This window comes from Pezoporus wallicus, unplaced genomic scaffold, assembly GCF_028554395.1.
Source record: "Pezoporus wallicus isolate ANWC-B61680 ecotype Strahan unplaced genomic scaffold, APGP_CSIRO_Pwel_v1 contig_6094, whole genome shotgun sequence".
Taxonomy (NCBI): domain Eukaryota; kingdom Metazoa; phylum Chordata; class Aves; order Psittaciformes; family Psittacidae; genus Pezoporus; species Pezoporus wallicus.
Window position 1 is genome coordinate 1,365,165 of NW_026635941.1, and position 18,893 is coordinate 1,384,057.

Sequence of the window (18,893 nt, forward strand, 5' to 3'; positions counted from 1 at the left end):
GGCTGCCTCTTAAAGGGAGAGCTTCAAAACCACCACTCCCACACTTCCTTCTCATTTAATCAGAGGGAGAAACTTGAGGGGAGGGAGAAAGGGGGGGGGGGGGAAAGGGGGGGCGGCTGCGAGGGGAGGAGAGACGGAGCGGGAGAGAGGGCGGCAGGAGAGGGGAAGAGCGGGAGGAAACCGGGGAGGGGAGAGAGACCGGCAGGGGAAAGAAATGTGTGTGAAAGACGCGAGGTTTCCCTCGAATCGCTTAAAGCCACAGTCACCCGGGGCTGGACGTGTCCCCGCCGGCCGCGGACGGCGGAGCTGCGCTTACCTCGCGTCCTGCCCGCTCCCCGTCTCTCCTGCCTGAGGCTGCCGTTCATTTTGCACTGCTTGGCGAAGGAGGCAGGTTTACGGCGGGATCTCGGGAGGGAAGCGGTAGAGGGCTCTTCCGAGCGTGCCGGTGATGCGGAGTCCCGTGGGGCGGCCGGGGGGAGCGGAGCGGCTGCCGCTGACCTCCTGTCTGGGCTCGGCCCCTGCCCTTGCCCGTGCCCCTTTTTGGGTCAGTGGCAGCACCGCATTTCCTCCTTTTGTCTGGGCGGCCGCGACTCGTCTGCCTCGAGCCTATCATTAAGTCGAAGCAAGCTGTCATCTAGTTTGGGCCGACTGTGATTTCCCCCGAGCCCCCGAAGAGGAGGGAGGGCGGGGAAGAGTTAATGCTTGCTTTGACCTTTCGAATGACTTCAGATACTTAGATCATCCCCCCGCTGACTGACACACACTTCAATTCACCCTGTCCCCACATCTTCCTTCCCCCGCTTCGTGATCGGACAGGGACACCACAAAGAGCAGATGCCTGCATTTACTTCCTCATCTGCACTTTCCACCTTAACATTGCCCACAGAGCGAGAGAAGACTGGCAAACGGCTCGCTCTTTGCCGGGAAGTCAGCCTGGGTTTAGGGAAGGTGAGGGGAGCAAGACACCAGAGGAGTCAGAGTCCACCGGCTTTCCTCCTGTTGAGGACCCAGCATCACCAGGTGCCTTGTTTTCCACAGAGTCACACACACATGGATGGGAAACGGAAGTGCTTATTAGCTCATGTTTCCTCTCCACATCCCAAGGTGGGTGCCAGGAGCAGGTGCTCTCTAGCTGTGGGACTCCAACGGGAATACAGCTCTCCAGTCTCGTCCTAGCCTGCAGACAGCATCTCAGCCTGAGCACTCTGGTCTGTGAGGGAATAGCATGTACATCTGTAACACTTTGCAGAATTGGGTGTGGTGTTCAGGTGGGCCGAGAATGGCAGGCCAGCACCTGCCTCTGTAGCTTGCGGAGGCTGCTTCAAGAGTCTAACACTTCTGTAAAGAACAGGTTAACTAGTGCCACAAACGTTGCAAAAAATAATATACCCACGTAAATGATTACATTAACATTACCCTGAGGTTATGCTTATGAAATATGTAACACACCAAAGTTTTGCAGGTGCTCGCTCTTCTTTTTCCGTTTTTCCAGAAATGGCGATACCTGCAAACAAAAGTTCACTTCTCAGCCTCCTGGTATTTCTTTTTCTACGTGTCAGTATTTTATCATCACCAAAAATTCTTGACTGGAGTCAGTAACTTCCAAAATTAAGAGTTATATATCAGGAAGGTCAAATGACATTTTTAGGGCATTGGTCTAGGACTATTCATCATTTTTAAATTTAAACATTTTCTCAATTACTTTAAACTACTTATAAAGTTAAGACTGTTAAAAAAAAAGTGACTGAAGAGTGGAAGCGAGAGAGAAAAAGGTGGCCTATTTTGATTTTTGAAAAAGCCTGTATTTTGTCTCCCACTTTACCTTGGATGGCTTTTACTTTTCATTTGAGCCTAGTAGGTATCCGTTCAGCACCAACAATATTTTTAGTGACTTCACTGGGACCTGGTCAAGGCCTGGATTCACATATATGTCTGGATCCAAACTCCCAGATACCTCTGGGAGAGGTACTAAAGATGAGATCCAGGATAAGGAATGTAGTTTGGGTAACAACTTCAGAAACTCTCATTAAAAAAGTGTTAGTTTGTCAATGAAAAGGCTTATGGTGCACAAGAGGCCATTGTAATGTTCTCCCATGCTACAGCATAATTCCAACTGTCCAGCTACATAGACTAAGAAAACCAAGAATGCTTAGAAGGGTTAGTGGTAATTAAATGGTCTCTCTCTCTGCTTGTCTGTTGTGTTGTCTTTGATTTCCCAAATGACAGGAAAACTTGTCTAAGATTCCATAATGCCCTGTTTCACTGAGCAAGGATGTAGGCTTTCCAGGAAGGTACAAATTAGCCTGTGCAGATTACCCCATAGGTTATAAAGTCTTTCCTGTTTACATTTCAAAACTGTAATAACTCAGCAGTGCAATAATGGAAAGACAGGTCAGTCATGCCTCATGCAACAAGAGGAACTCTCCTAGTCTGAGAGTCTTGAAGTGTGAGGATAAATCACTTGAGCGAATCATCTTTTTCCTCCCAGTTTTACCCTTGTAGCCTCTTTTTACAGTTACAGCCTTGCCTTTAAACAAGAAAGCCTGTTAGCATGTCCCACGTTGTGGATGACACTAAATCCTTGTCAAACACTTCTGACCTGGAAACCTCAAAGCTCGCCTTTCCAAACTGTGAAATAGCCACAAATCCTCAGCTAGCTGTAAGGCACAACACAAATTTTGTACAGTTTGGACAATATTAAATCCTGATGTAAAAAGATGCAGTCTTTTTTGAGTGTCTCGGAGCTGCAAGCTTCTTTTATTCAGAGATTGTCCATGAAACCCTTTAGGATTCTCCAAGGGGCAGCCTCAGTAGCTGGGGATTCCTGATTCTATGGTCTTTAAGCCACATAAGAAATACTGCTCTAAACATTGTAAAAACCTGTATGAAGGAATAGCTTGAGAGACATTACATTACATACCGACAAAGCTGCCAATAATTTTATCCACATGTCCTTCAAACAGTCTTATAGAAGGGTCCCCTTTTACATCGTGTCTTTTTCAGTTCTCGGTCACATTGCCAGGGGTAGAAAACCACAAACCCAGGGTGTCAACAGGTTAGTCCTGTGCTGCCTACAGTCTCCTGATAGTCAAGGCCTAGCAGAGATGCCCAACCCAACACCGCCTGTCTTTCACCATTAACTTAACTCTTCCTCCTTGGAGATAAAACAAAAATCTGTTCAGCTTTTATTGTTCTATTGTTAGGAGTGCTTGATCTTGCTATGTAATTGCACAGGGGATACAGCAATTTGCTACTGGATATAATTGGATAAAATTATAGGAAGATCCAATCAAACCCAAGAAAATTGCCTGTTCAGCATATTCAAAGTAATATCAACCAAACAATATTTGATAGACTTTTGATCAACACAGGCCTATAACTGTGAACTGGACCCAGTTTTAGGTATGTTTCTATCCAAGAACCTACCTGTAGCAACATGGTTCTTAATATGGGACAGCTTTATTCCTCCTGAGAACTGAAAGCCTCTGTTAACTTTATGGGACATTTTTAATAAGCATATCACCAAGATCACTCTTGCCTGCAACAGGAGGCTTTTTGACACTTCATCCCACAGAAATATATCAGCGATACTCTGCTTAAATCCACCAGTGGTACCTCTCAAATCCACCGTGGTTTATTAGTCTTGTCAGCAGTTTTAACAGTCCAAACATTATGATTATAATGTTCAAGTCTATTAACTTTAAAGCTTTCCTATGGTGATGCATTAAAACCACTGAAGAAATTTCTAAAGGGCTCATTATTAAATAAAATACTCATTATGAGTAATTTTGCTAAGAACTCTTAAAGATTAATATTTTTGGTTAACGTTCTAGAAAGGGCTGGGTATACTGACATTTGGAATAAATTATGCAGCCTTTAACCCCCACCCTAGGACAGCAGCATAGTTAACATTGTCCCTTATTTGGACTATGTATCTTTACATCTTTGAATGCTATGGAAACCCATTCAGATGGAGCCTCCTGGCCATTGTTATGACTTCTTGATATTGAAATGGGTTTGTGGTTGATAAATAAGGCAACATCACCATTTTTGGTTTATCTTTCCTGCCAGTCTTACCAGATGTGCTGGGAACTGAGTGCTTCTGGAGACTGAGCTAACTTCTTCATCCTTCTCATATTGCATGTGGCAAAGGCAGTAGTGGGAAGTTTGCTGTGGGCTACACGTTTTCTCATTTCCATGGGTGGCATTTCCTCTACACACAGCTGGCATTTCTAAGCAGTCCAGTACAAAGTTTTTGTAGGCCCTAAATTATTTATTTAAAGGTCAAATAATGTCTGCCTCAGGAAAACAACTAAACAGTATTTTCACAATGAAGACACAAGCTGATGTTCCTCAGTATGTGTTCCCAAAGGGCATTAGGTTGTACCTTTGTGCCCATCACAAGCCACCATTGCATATGACCACCACCTGTAGTTGTTGTAATTGGCCAGGTTTAGAATAAAAATGTCTTCAGTTACAACAACTTAAAGCAGTCATATTTGGTAAGAAATGTAAAGCTTTTTGGCGTGAAGCACTGTAGCTTTAAGGCAAAATGTTTTACTTGCTTCTTTATGGTCAATGACATCTTCTTCAACTACAGCCATGTGCGAGCAAAGGAGACGCCTTTGGCTTGGGGTTTATGTTTTTATAAGTGGCATGTGTAAGTAATGTATCAAGTATATAACAGTTCCAGCAGGCTGAAAATTTTACATCAGCTTCATGTTTCTGTAAGAGCTGAGGAGGCAGTTGTAAGTGGTATAGTGTTAAAAATTGGGTTGGGCACCATTTAAATAGCTGTATTGTTTTAGTGTAACAAGACAAGAATATTATGAATTGGTAGGTATCAAATTAAAATAGAAAACTTTCTGAGGCCTGGCTAGCAATCAAATTGTTAGGGTGTCCACTTGTGGAGGAGGAAGAGATTTCTGAAAGATTGATCATATAGAAAAATACATCACATAATAAAAGTATATCTTTTGCCTGCATAGCAGGATCCAGAGGAGGGGTGAGTTTGCTGATCAGAAGAATCTATGACATTGTCCAGTCAGGAGGAAAAGGAGGCACAAATGAAAAATTATATTTCCTAGGTATTGATCTGGACAGTAGACCAGAATGGGGTCCTCACCTTCCTACAACTGTTGCAAGAAATGAACTCATGGAAACCGTAAGATAAGTGAATAATTGTGACCATTGAAACTACTATGAGTTTTATTTAAAAACACATGTTGGGTGGATGCAGTGCTCTGCAGGAAGTATCAGATGTTAGTATAGCAAGTATCAGACCCCCTTTTTTTTTATTTCTTCTGAACAGAGGCACGATAATCAGAGGAAGGGTAAGATGTTAAACTTTGCTTATAAAAAATGACACTTGTTATAAAAATACATTTGGAGAGTGCAAGATATGCACATGATGTATTCTACAGCTGTTCTTTCAGAAGACTTGAAAGCCTGAAATACTCTCGAGTCTAGTTTGCATGAGGAGCAACAGACATTTAATTAGTCTCAGTCCTAGAATTTTACAGCCAAGATGTGGTCTCTGAACGTCTTTGCTCTAGTTAGGAGAACATCTGTAGTAGAAAACCAGAACTTGAATAAATCCGAGTATTCTTGTACCCCTCCAAACCTTACTGCTTTTTATCATTATTTCTTTAACTTTTTTTCCCAAAGATTTGTACGTTCAGCTTCTCCCCGTCCTCTCAGCACCATTCGTGAATCTACCCTTTCAACCAGCTATGTGCGTTAGAATTTTTAATGAGCCATGTCTAAACAAAATCTATTTCAATAATGATTTAGCAGGCCCACTTCTACCCAGATCTTGTTCTTTCTTTTTTGTACGCAGGCTAGATACATGTTCTTGCATATATTCTGAAATAGCTGGATCTGAAATACAGGGGAAATTATAATAAAAGAAATGTCTCTTTTTTTCAGGAAAGTTCTGAGTTGATGCAAATTGGGATAGTTCCATGTGGGCAAACTGTTAGAGGCATAGCTTTATGAATTTACACATCTATAAATGATATTCCAGTACTGTAGGTGGAATATCTTTTTCCATGTCATCTGAGGCATAAACCAGAATATGTACTTCCCTAGACTTCAAAGTTAAAACTGTATGAGTGATTAAAGAGAAATTTAAAACAAACAGTCCCTTGCCAGATCTCACCTGGCATTAATACACACACTGCACCACTTCAGATACCAAATTCTGATTGCTGTGTGCAGTCAGATTTTTCCATCTGAATCCTGGTTGCCCTGAAACTCAGGGAGAGAGAACTTTGCAGGTCCTCTGAAGCAGGACCCCAGAGTGGGGGGACTGCAGTCCATGCAGTCCTAGACACGGCAGGTGCAAGAGACAGGATTGCTATCCTTGAGGGGGACACTCTGTCAGGTAGTACCACTGCCTGGCACAAAGCTTCATCTGGCTTATCCTCACTTGAAATAAAAATCTTTGCTATGAAACATAGAGACCATGCAACTTGCTCTCCCCACAGATACTTCTGTAACATTAATCCACAAGTAGGATCATTTTGGAAGTGCTTCTTTGTCTTGTAAGTTGTCTAAGAAGGCACATTGGTGTGCATTTTGCATTGGATCATGAATGTGCTTTTGGAGTGACTCTCCTATCCCTATCAGCTTGCTGTGCTTTGGTTTGCACCAGGTATGGGTCATGGAACACACAAACAGGATTCCTTTGGGGTGAAACTTAATCAGAAGATACGTTCCCATGGGCACAGGACTAGACTAGACTAAATAAATCCACTTAAAGGTATACTGTGTGTATGCCACATCCTTAACACCAACTGCTCTTCTTTCCAGGTCTCCTCCTATTGAGCTGCACTACTTCTTACCACTACTAAACACCAGAAGGACACAAAGAGGCTGCAGTGTCAGTTGAGGGCTACACAGTATTCCTTTTCAGATGCAAATGTTTTAGACACTTTTGCAGGCTAGGATGCTATATGAAGAAATGGTAAGAGAATGCAAATATAAGATAGGGAGGTATTTTTCTGAATATAATTTACTGTCTTTAACAGTGGATAGCATACCTTGTAATAATTATCATGTATCTTGTAATGCATATACTTCCGTCAAAAGGGACAGGAGGTCCATGTAACGTTTAAATGCTATGTTAGTTCTATTTTAAGGGCTTAAATGGGTCTCAAATGGTGCATAGGCTTATGCTGGCCTTGGGAGTAAGGGCACAATTCACCCTGGAAGGAGAAACCAAGAATAAGTCTCATCACAGCTGCAATATTCATTTTTGCAATTCACCCAGCAGGTCTTATCCAAGCCACTACAGACAGGCAGTTTGAGTTTTTCCAGTTCCTAATGATTATACAGTATCCTGGAGTCGGTTGGACAATTTCCACCAAGAGTGAAGCTCTTTGTATTTAATATCCCCCTAAAATAAAAGTGGTATAAGAGAAGAGCCTCAGTCTTTTTCTTCTTTTATTGCTGTTGTTGAAAAGGTTTAGCCCACAGGGATCGGAGCACTGGGCAAAACTACAAAATATGCAGTACATCCTGTTACACCAAAGTAGGCAGATCCTCTCCCATAACAACCAGACTGGTACAATGGAAGACTTTGTCTAGTTTTCCTGACTATACAGTACTATAGCGTGCATGGCATTTCATTATGGTTTTCATTTCAGGAAGTTAAGTGGTGGAAATCTTTAAGTATCATGACTCCATTTTCACCATTGTTCTGGGACGAGGTGTGTTAGAAAGGAATGGGTAAATTTCCCTGGAGCTCTATTATATGACACTGCAGTGTGCCACAGGAAATTATTTCCCTCTTTACTGGACACCCAGAATATTGTCAAATATGAGTCTTGAAAATCCTCAGCAACCATGTTGCAAAGAAATTTGCAAAGCAATAAACGAAGGGCCTAGAAGACATAACATATGGACATAACAGAGACTATCTTGATCTTAAGTTGATCTGAACAACTGGTCCTTTCAAAATCCATTTATCATGATCTTCAGCAGGAGAAAAAAACAGAGCAGGTCCACTAGACAACACCACCACCACCACTATAAATCATGCTGCAAAATGGCATTCCTGCATCTTGTGATCTTCAATAGATTTACAAAGCAGTATACAAAACATACACACCTATGGAGGCAGCCTGCCTTGCAAGGCAGGAGAACAGGGCAAGAAATCTCTAAATCAGCCCAAGCTTTTGCTCTCCTATGTGGTCTAAGTTGAAGAGATTTCATCATAGCCTCAAGGCTGTTTTCCAAATTACCTACTCTCTCTCAGAACCTTTCCGCTTCTATGCTCCCTTGTCTGCAAAGTTTTCAGTTTTTTTCTCCCAAAAGGACATTCTGAAATGTGCATGTCATGGTCCAGATCATAACCACACCAGGCAGCCTTCTTTCCTCCCTAATGTTTACTGAGTTTTATGTTCTCCAATATGAACTGAAAAATGTGTGTACTCAAGCCCTTGCCAATGAACAGCATGACTTTCCATGGTTCATAAAAACTCACCCATCCCCTGTGTAGGAAAACCATTCTCCTCTGCACAGAGCAGGGGTTCACTACTTCAAAACACGGAAACCACATGGTGACATGTTTTAAAAGAAAAACACAACAAAACAATGTCCCACGCATGACCCTTCCCAACAAAACCCCACCCTTTTCATCCTGGAAAACTGACCAGTGCAATCACCTGGTCTACCACAAGGTTCCAGCTCCCGTTGTGAGGAAGGATGAATGTTAGCACTGTTTTTGTGTTTGGTAGCTGTAAGTCAGCCCATTGTCAGCCTTGCAACCTTCTTCGGTCACTGAAAAAGCAGGGGGAAGGCAGACAACATTAAGGGGTAGTTTGTGCTGGAGCCTCTTCCCCTGTGGCAGCTGGGAAGCTCCCAAACCTGAGCTTCCAGGTGTATGTGTGGGAGCATGCACATAAAATTTGGAGTCCATGTATGTTTGGGCATGAGAAGGGCCATGTGTTCACATCCAAAATACTCAGCTTGTCCCACTAAGGTTTTTAATATTTCCAAGAAGAAATGACAGCCTTTGTTAAGGTGTTCCAATACTTATTAACCTTAACTGTTAAAAAGTTGTGTCCAGCTTCTAATCTGAATTCATTTAACCACACTGCCTAGCCAGCAAAACCATGTGAAACTTTTGTTTACTAGTGTGAAGAATCTGCTACTTGTTTTTCCTGATTAGTAAAATTATGGGTAATAGCCATGACACTCTAACATTTTCTTTGGGAGGCTAAAATGCAAAAAGGACCTTGTGCCTATGCAAAGATCTATTTTTTAATATTCCAGTCATTCTCAGGGTCTTTGACTTATCCTCCATCAATTTATTGGAATTCTCTCTGAACTGTGGATATAACAGCTGGACAAAGCAATCCTGCTCAGTGCTGCTCATGCCTGTGTGAGTGTCTGAGATCAGGCTCGATGGGGCTTTGTGCAACCTGGCCTAGTGGAAGGTGTCCCTGTCCATGGCAGAGGGGTTGGAATTGGATGATCTTTAAGGTCCCTTCCCACACAAACCATTCTATGATTCTATGTACTTGAGCTGCCATAACTCTGTTGGACAGACCACCACACCAGGAACTTACATTACTTGATAAACAGCAGGAGCTTCTCCTTTTGCTTTTCTAAACTCCCTGTTTCTCTGGAGAAAATGTTCCACTTCCAAGGTCGTGGCTTACAGTCTTTGCTTCCAGATGTACTGCTCAGCTCAATATTTATTCAGGATCCTAAATTCTTCATGTCAGTGTCCAGCCCATTTTAAAGCTTAGACTGCCTCCCAAACTTATTTTGTGATTTTATGTCTATTTCCAGGTCACTGATAAAAATACTAAATTGTGTTGTGCCAAGAATTGTGTTCTTTGGTATGCAGCAGAAATCTTGGTTGATAATACACGCATCTTTACAATCACATATTGAGGTCTATCAGTTTCCAATACAATGTTTGCTTCATATTTTCTATGCCTAGGCAAATCCACATGAACCACACTAAGCAACTACAATGTAATAAGGCTGAATAATAGTTCTGTGTTGTATAGTCTCTTCCTTCTTATCCTCTGTCTGCTGGAGCATTCATCATTCAGGCCCAGGGCTGCTGTCTAGAACATTGCTGTTGGGGTCCCACAGAGTGAAGTCAGGCTTCCTGAGTGGCGCTGTCAAAGATGTGACCTCACTCCAGCTCTGTTTTGTCTGCTGATACACTTTCCTACTTACAGCACTCAGATAGCATCTCCCTCCTGTACTTCACAGAGACATAAACCCCTCTGTCCTTTCCTCTTTGCATCTTCTGAAGAACTCTTCACAGAGACATAAACCCCTCTGTCCTTTCCTCTTTGCATCTTCTGAAGAACTCTTCTTGGTAAATTCTCACTGCAGGTTTTTTGTCTTACTTAGAACATCTGTCTACACTTTCTTGTGATCTTTAACTGATGACTCAACTCATTGTCCCATTTCAGACCAATTTCCAGTGAAAAGCGATGCAGCAGTCTCACTGTTGGGTTTTAAGTATTCAGGTGAAGATATTTAGTGGGTGCAGAAAATCTGCATATCCTTGACAAAAAGCCTTAATGCATATCATTGTGCATAAACTGTACTTTTCCTTGGAAGTAAACGCTGAGTGAGTCCCCATATTCTGTTGTGTTGTTTGGTTGGTTGTTTGGTTTTTAATCTGTATGCTCATTTACGGGGATGTGGAGTAGTTCCCATTGTAACTAGCCAAGGAATTATGATGCAGCAGAGTCTATGATACAGCAGAGTCTCCCAGTTTGCACATGTGGAAATTAATGACTGCAAAAATGTAAGGCAGTGGCATATCAGACTGTCTGTTCCCTGCAGTATAACCCTTGTGGATCTTTCTCCTTTCTCATTTGGCTAAACCTGTTTTAACAAGCACCTGGAATGGTTCAGCTGAGAAGTTCCTGCTGGTCCTGCTCTGTAAACCCAGAGTGACTCCTTTACATATTTCTCTCAAAGCAGTGACTTGCATGGGGCAGAGGCAAAATTCCAAAACAAAGCAAGCAGATGCTGTGGGTCTGTGAAAGCCACATGAAGTTGGAGCTCTGATGGCTTTCATTATGTTGTGGTGTGAATACCCTGCGTTCACATAGTCTGATGAATTTTGGTAAGCTTTGCCATTATTTTGAGTTTCAGACTCTTTCTGCAGATCTGAGGGCACTCTGTGTTCATGTGTATTTGCCTGCACAAGGTGGGGATTTTACTTTATTTTTTAATGTTGGAAAGCTAAGCACTCATGCTGTCCAGCTTCTTTACTTGTACTTTGTTGGGCTACCAGGGAAACACAGAAGACTTATTGGTCAATAGCTTTTATAGTAAAAGTTAGTAATGTTTCCCAGTAGTAAATGTTGTGGGAAGGACATGAATTCCTTTCAAGTTCTGAAACAGACTCTTTTTTTTTCTTCAACTGGTTCCTCAGATCTGGGGAATTCCAAAAAGAAGGGGTTTCATACTGAAACCCAACCCATCTATATTGTTAATGGAACTGTCAAACTGCTGTTTTTACAATGTGTGATTCAGAGAACTCAGCCACCCACACGCTAACTGTAACCACAAGAGGCAACACTTCAGAGCATCCTATCTGAGAATCCATCTATACGGACATTTCAGACAGACCTGAGGCTCCTTTGCTTACGCTTCGAACTACCTGGACCTGAGCCAGCTCTAATTTAGAATGCTGCAGACATGTTAGCTCAGTTCTGTGTCTGAGCTAGTATCAAAGCCCTTGCAATCTCTTGGGTTGAGATGATGCCTTGTGGGTAAACCTCAGTCCTCAGGTGATTGAGAGTTGTGTTGCCTCTGTGGATATCAGAGGAATTTTGCCTCAGCAGAAAAACATGTAAGAGAGTACATGTTTTTCTGCTTTTTGTTATTCATGTGTCATTACCATTGCTCTTGCCCAACAGATTTTTCTACTGAACTGATGCTTAGTCTACAGCCAGTTTCAGGGAGGCTTCTTGCACCATACAGCCTCCCTTTTGAACATGAAGCAGCTCCGTAATAACGCCCCAACCCTGGCGCATCTTTCTTTCCCTCCCTTTGTACCCACTCAGGCCTGGCCAAAATCCAGTCCTCAGCTGAAGCCTGTAGGACTCTTTTTGTAGTACACATACTTTACAGATAAAAAAGTGAGCGTTGCATCAGAACTAAAACAACCAGACCCCCCCTGCCTGCGTTCACGTGTCACACCCAGAAGCAATATCAAGGGCTCTTGGCTCTCAGTCTCGGCAGACAACAAGTTTGCACCCGAATCCTTTGGAAGCAAAATCTTTTCAGGAAAAAGGCATCTGGTCCAAAATATAGTATCAATCCCTTTGTTTAGTTTAGCTGAATCCATGGTTTTGCATTTTCATCCCTCAATCCTCCCTACCAGAGAAACAGATCTCCGGTAATTTGAACATATGTATGTTCTTCACTAACTCCAACACTGGTAACTTGTTCCATATTCTCAGTACCATTTGCATTAAATAGTTCTGCCACGTTTCCTCTGTGCTCCAAATGTAGAGAAACAGATGGGTAAACAAAGCAAAGAATGGCTATGTCTCACTGCACTTGAGTTTTTGTTTGAAATCTATGCAAACTTTGGGACTAATTAGGTCATTTTAAAATAAGGGAAATTCCTGTAAAATCTTTTTTCACTTCTTCAAACAAAATGAAACATGGAAGCATTCTGGATTACAGCATGTACATTGATGTGGAGATAAGATAGGCTCCATTTTGCTCAGATACTTTAGGTATCTGAGTTCCTTGTGGTTGGCAGCCTACTTACCTTACTGAAGTGCAATTTGAAGTTATCATTTACCAGCATTTTTTCACACCGCTTTAACCGAAGTAGAAGCAAAGTGGTAGTGGGAAGTCTTTCTAAGGCAGGTTTGCTGAATAATGAAGAAAATTTTATTACACTTAAAAAACAGTGCAAAATGACAGTTCTGCTTTTGTTGGGTTTTTTAAAAGTCAGACTGAAGGATGACTGTGTCTTTCACCTGATGTTGATACTGTCTGTATTGTTGAAAAACACACCCCAAAATGAAAGCAGAAATTATGAAACTTCTCTTGTATAGAAGGGTGTACTCCAAAAGGTTGTTAGGTAGTGTTTTAATCTGGGGCTGAGACAACTGGCATTTTACTGACTCAGGCAGCAGAGCTTAATGATTGTTAGCAGTATCTAGTGACTGTGAATGTTCAACCTGTTTTGTCTCTGTCTGCCTCCACTAAAGAAGGCAGGGAAACCCTTCTGAAAGGGAGACAGAACTTTTTGCAAAACCTTTGCAAAAAGGGTGGGAGATCTTTGCGACCCTTCAGTCTGTTCATTTACACTCTGCCTTTCCAGCTCTCCTACCTCCACCTGGCAGCTGTTTTCTTCAAATGTCACTAACAGGTGCTGTCTCTGGATTCTTGTTTCTCCCTTTGTAGGCAGAGTGTCATCTGCTCAGGCAGCACAGGTAACGTGGCCTCCTGCTGCCCTGGCTGTGTAGGCCAGCTTTTCCAGCTCTTCTTGGTGCCTAAAAGGATGGTTGCCTTCAGCAGCATCCCTCAGGGAAGGACGTGTTTGTCTTGTTGCTCTACCTGGAAACTCTTCACTGCCACGGATTTGTGGAGGGAGTAGGATAAGATAGGACCTACTATGTTGGAAAGCAGACCAATTGCTGAAAAATAACTTCACAAAATAAAGAAGCTGTCTTCATCTTAACGGCTACAGGTTATTTGTTTGGGTTTTTTTTTGAAGGGCTGGGACCTCTTCTTGTTGTTTAGCAAGCCAACAATAAAAGTTCCTAATTAAAAATAAATACAGATATGGTACTTGCAAAGGCTGATTTCTGCTTTCATAGATTTAGGAGATTACAACTTTTGATCTGAGGTTTTCTGGAAACCAGACAACTCTCCAAGCCAGGGGCCCACAGCAAAGTGATATTGAAATATCTAGTGCCTCTTGTATATGCCTAAAAATCTGTAACATTCTGGTTCTAGTGGTATGCTTAGGAAACAAGCACTTTCAAAGCTAGTTTTTCATACCCTGCCACTGCTATGTTTTTTTATTGCAAATTTCTCTGCTCCTCTGGCCACCAAGTAGTCACAGCAGGAAGCTGTGCAGATTCAGTAGGTAAATGTGCAATCAGGCTACTAACAGTTGAAATTCTTCATAAAGGGACTTAAACCAGGCAAGGAGCATTTACACCATCTATTTCTCCAAGGTCCTCTGTGTCAGAGGATCTGAGACTCACAGCCATTTGTTGCATGGCACCACAGCACAGAGAAGTTTGTCTTACTCTTCTTCTTAAGTCAAACAGCTGAAAAAAGCTGATAGGGTAACAACATCAGGTGTTGTGGCCACAGTCACATGGAGAGCTTGAGCTGGAGGAACAAAGCCCAAGAGCCCAGGCAAGCCCAGTAACGAAGCTGTTTTCATTTCAACAGGGATAGAAAGTCACCTCCATGGTGACGGATTTATTAGATGACCTGGGAACATAGTGACCCTCATTATAATAAATTGTTTCCTCTGAGATGCAAAGATGGCCTGTAAAACAGGAGAAGACTGGGCTGCAGTCCTGGATATAGCAGGTGCAAGAGCCAGGAATGATATCCCTGAGGCTGCGGCTGCCAGGGAGCTGCCTTGGCCTCACCACTGCCTCCAGTCAGTCACCTTGCTCACTACACAGTCCCTGCCTTTGTTCTGGCCCCCTCATTACCACTGGTTGAATCCCCCCCTCAGTACTTTATACTTCTCAGAGCTTAGTCCTTCTCATTTTTCACTGTGTTTGGAGTCTCATTTTCAGCCCTTCGGCTTGAAGATTCACAGGTGACCAAAGCACACACAAGGAAGTGAACAGGCAGACTGATGTCATGGCAGCTGGACATCCTGGTTGAACCACGGCACTCTGAGGGACCTCAAAACTGACAGAAATGAGGAATCTTTCAGAACCCAGACTTTCTTTTCTTTTGTTTTAGTTCTTGGGCTTATCCAGGGTGTGTCAAATATGGCAGACCCTTATCTGAATTCCATAAGCGTCCAAACTTGCAATGACTTGGATTTGGACTACTACAAATTACCAAACTGAGAGCTTTTGGGAAACAGCAGCAAAACCTTTTCCACAGGTTCTTACACTCACAGTCCAGATAAGTGCCTGAGGCCTTTCTGGAAATCCTAGATGCCATTGAAAGTCACTAAGAAATTACTATGGAGTTATCTAAACACCCAAATAATCTAGGAATACTTACAGTAATCCCTTGTAATGGTATGCTTTGGAAAATCCCAACAATGTGGATTTATCATTCCAAATCAGAGATGATTATGGAAAACCTATGAAAAGGCGAGTCTTTTTAGTTGTCCTAGAAGACCTCAGCTAGCATTTTCTATCTTCTTCGCGCGCATCTCTACCTGAATTTGTTCTCAAATCTTGGAACAAAATAACTATTTGGTACCCAGCCAATACAAGAGCAGTTTTCTTACATATGAAAGTACATGTCTGAAATCATGTGCCTCTTGAATCTACTAATATTATTGGTATGATGCGGAAAAGGTTCATGCATTTGATATTAGGACGATGCTGACAGATCCAGAGTGTTGCGTAACAACAGTACTTGACAAAGTAAGATGTCACTAAGCATTAATTTTACAGGACACAATTTTATTTCTGTCATTCTGTTTGCGTAAACAAAAGCAAACTTGCCTTGAATAATTTTTCCTTTACTGATGCTAGTTGTACAAATATTTACTGGCTCACCTATGCCAAGGTTTCAACTAAAACAGTTTTTATCCAGATAAATAAAGTAATTTAAAGAGCCATATACCATTAAAAAGAAGAATTTTTCACATACTTCAGGTGAAAGGGAGGGTAATTTGCTATATTCACTCTTTGAACTAAGCTCTATTTTGTAATGCAATAAATAAACTCATTTTGCTTCCTATCAGCTCAAACCCAAACCCGATGAAAATGGCATTGGTGTATGATCAGCCTGTTCAAAACCTCATTCTGCTGGTTTTGTTCAGAGTAAAAGGATGAATAAAATGTCTCTAAAGAGTTTTTATCTAGGCTGACATTGCAAAATGAGCTTTGTGGTTTTTTTTTAATGTTTATTTGTTTTGCTGGAGGTGTGAACTTGTATCCAGGTTCCCAAATAATGCAAAAATACAAGCTCAACAGGGAAAACATGCACACTGAACATGTTTTGCACAGCAGCCTTTGTTTTAACAACAAGCAACCAGGGAAACTGGAGATCCATCCTGTGGGAGAAAGGGCTAAGGGAGGCACCCCTTGTGCAGGCTTCCTGAGAGGCCATGAGCATAATGTAAGCTCTATTTGCAAGGATTGTTTTTCCTCCTCTTGCCTCACTTTAGCTTCAGTTTAAAAAATTAAAATAAAAAGGTATAATGCCATTATACCTTTCATACAGCTGTTAGTCATGTCTTTGTTAGAAGGAAGCCAGCACTAGATCTTTCTTCTTCCTAGGCCCTGCTTTATATTTTGTTGATGTGAAAAATGGGATCTGAATGCAAATGAGACCATCTTTCTTTTCTAGTTTTCTCTAAATTTTTAGTTTAAATGTAACACTGATTGTCTGTTTCTAAGGCCATGATAAATGAGAGCAGCCCACATCCTTAGCAATACCAGGAATGCTTCCTTGACATTTTCCAAGTCTATACCAGATACAATATTCCCTGAACTGCAGAGCAGTCATCCAGTTGACCTCAGTGGTTTCGAGCTCAGACCCAAGGTGTGTGGTGGAATGTGCGGAAGACAGGATCTGAATCAAATTCCTCTTTAGTGTCTATTTTATAGAGGAAGGAACTGGTTAGTGAGCCTTCCCACCCCAGGTCTCAGTGCTCAACCATTTAATCATTCAAGAAACAGAGGGGAGTTATGAGGAGTCTGTAACTGCTCTTTTCAAAACAAATGCCTTTCTAATACCTCTGCATCAGAAGCATCTGTTCTTGTTTCTGAAGTTTTCCATATACAAGAGGATATCACACATTTTCATTCTGTAGAGCTTATTCCTGCTTGAAAAAACCCAAACAACAAAACAAATGAAAGGGGAAAAAACCCCCAAACTCACACCATGGAAATATCTCCAAAGAAAGTGAGAGTGGGTGTCTGGCCCCTTGGTGGGGTATTGTCACCAATGCTGGCCCCTGTTCAGCAAAGCACTCAAATGCATCCATAAGCCCTGTTCACTCCAGTGGGCTACTAAGCCTGGGCTTAGATTGGGCCTTTTGTAACAGCCACTGAACAAAATCATAGTACTGCCTCCCCCACAATGATGCAAGGAGAAACCTGATTAAAGCTGATGTAAGAGACTGCTAGCGAAAGCCAACTACTCTGTACAACAACAAGTTTTATGGACCTCGTAAAACTTAGGAACTCTTCTGTTAGCCAGCCACCTATTTTTGACTACCATTTAAAACAACTAATCTACTATCACATACCTAAAGACATAGAGCACTCTTGCAGTAAGTCCCAGCATTTAAAGTGCTCCATAAAAGAAACATCAGGATTCTCTCCAGTTGTGCAGCTACATGAACTTTGTGTGCTATTTGCATATGTCTAAGAGGACTTAGGCTGCCAAAGGTTACTCTGGCTGGTGAGTGCCTGCACTGCTACACCAGGCAGCAGAAGTAACAAGTTGGAGAGTCTCTGCAAGTGGTTACAGTGTTCACTGCAACCATGGACCTCCAGGATAAGCTGTCCTCGCCCTTGGCTACTCTTACATAGCTCCCTAATAGTTGAGCAGCGAATGAACCAATTCAAGTTTTAAAGCGGTGTTGCTTTTTGGGGAGTATACAGGAATGTGAGTTTCCAAGTTGGCTGCATGGACAAAACCAATGCTGTAGTGGAAAGTGACTTAGGATGGTGAAGAGATAAGGGATGAAATAGGGAAATCCCGTTCTTGTGTGTCACCCATGTAATCCACTATTGTTATCTGTATAGTTATATTTATTCATTTACAGAACTGAGATCTGTTTCATTGTTCTTGTCCTGTTTGTGGAGTTCCTTGCTAGCTAGTTCTTTGTACTGACAGGTTTCAACTTCAGCTGAAATCAGATACTAGAGGAAATGAATTGGATTTATGTGTGTGTAGAAGGTTTGCTCAGGCAGTATCTATGTTTATTAAAGCACTGTCTGGCAATTCTCATAGGACATCTTTATAACTTGTAAACCTTTAATACAAAAGGAAATTCAAAATGCAATCAAGAATACAATGTAGTTTACAGGTTCATACAGTTATCCATCTCCAATCCTATAATCCATTCTTATGTGGTGACTTGCATGTTTCTGACCTGATTCTACAACCCTGTTCAAATGAAAATATTTTCATATGAATAACTGTTTAAAATCATGTTTTATTACACCGTTTGTACATTTCAGAATCAGACCTTCTGAGAAAAAAGCAATATTGCTTTGCAGACAAAATAATCAAGGCAGCAAAGCATTACTTATGCTCAAATGACTGAATATGAGACTACGTATGAATTTCTCTCATATGAGGAAAACAGTATAAATACAGTATTTCTAAGGTGAGCGGAGAATACTTTAGAAAATTGTTCACTTTAATTTAGAGGCAAAAAATAAGCCTTGGAGAGGTGTGAACTGATCATCTAGTCCATGTGTCTGTGGAGGACTGGCTTGTAATGACAAAGAGCAAGTCAGAATGGTTTTAAAGTGAAAGAGGTAGATTTAGATGAGATATTACTAAGAAATTCTTCTGTTCACTATGAGAATGGTGAGACACTGGAACAGGTTTCTCAGAGAAGTTGTGGATGCCCCTGGAAGCGTTCAAGTCCAGGTTGGATGGGTGTTTGAGCAACTTGGTCTAGTGGAAAATGTCCCTGATCATGTCATGGGAGTTGAAACTATATTATCTTTTAGGTCCCTTCCAACCCAAACCATGCTATGATT